The sequence below is a fragment of the Gossypium arboreum genome, chromosome 8 (genome assembly GCF_025698485.1).
Source record: "Gossypium arboreum isolate Shixiya-1 chromosome 8, ASM2569848v2, whole genome shotgun sequence".
Lineage (NCBI taxonomy): Eukaryota > Viridiplantae > Streptophyta > Magnoliopsida > Malvales > Malvaceae > Gossypium > Gossypium arboreum.
The window spans coordinates 100,461,140-100,461,904 of record NC_069077.1 but is presented as its reverse complement, the minus strand read 5'-3'; positions in this window follow the sequence as shown (position 1 = coordinate 100,461,904).

The following is a 765-nucleotide window of genomic DNA, read 5'->3' as shown; positions in this document are numbered from 1 at the left end:
ACAACCTCCATTCCCGACAAATACCACCCCCGCACCTACAATACCTCCGGTAACTGACCAAATAAGGTCAAATAAGCCCCCAGTTGACAAAATCTGAAAACACGGGGCTACTGAATTTAAAGCTACGGACAGCGATGATGCCGAGCAAGCTGAATTTTGGTTGGACAACACCATCCGGGTACTCGATGAGTTATCTTGCACACCCGATGAGTGCCTAAATTGTACTATCTCCTTGCTACGTGATTCTGCCTACTATTGGTGGAATACGTTGACTTCTGTCGTGCCCAAAGAGCAAGTAACTTGGGAGTTTTTCCAAACCGAGTTTCGAAAGAAGTATATCAGTCAGAGATTCATTGATCAAAAATGGAAGGAATTTCTTGAACTTAAACAAGGTTCCATGTCGGTTACCGACTATGAACGAAAATTTGTAAGGCTTAGCCGATACGCGATAGAATGCATTTCTTCAGAAGCCGTGATGTGTAAACGTTTTGAGGATGGGCTGAATGATGATATAAAGCTGTATGTTGGCATTTTGGAAATCCGAGAATTTGTGGCACTTGTCGAGCGAGCTTGCAAAGCTGAGGAGCTCAGTATGGAGAAAAGAAAAGCTGATATGGGAGCAAAGGAGTTTCGTAAGAGGTCTTCGGGGAAGCCCTTTCCACGATCATCGATGAAATTTAGAGATGATTTAGGCGATCTAGAAACACTTGAGCTTTTCTAGACAAGATCGCGATCGACCCCCGTGAGTGCACGAGTCACTTCGGT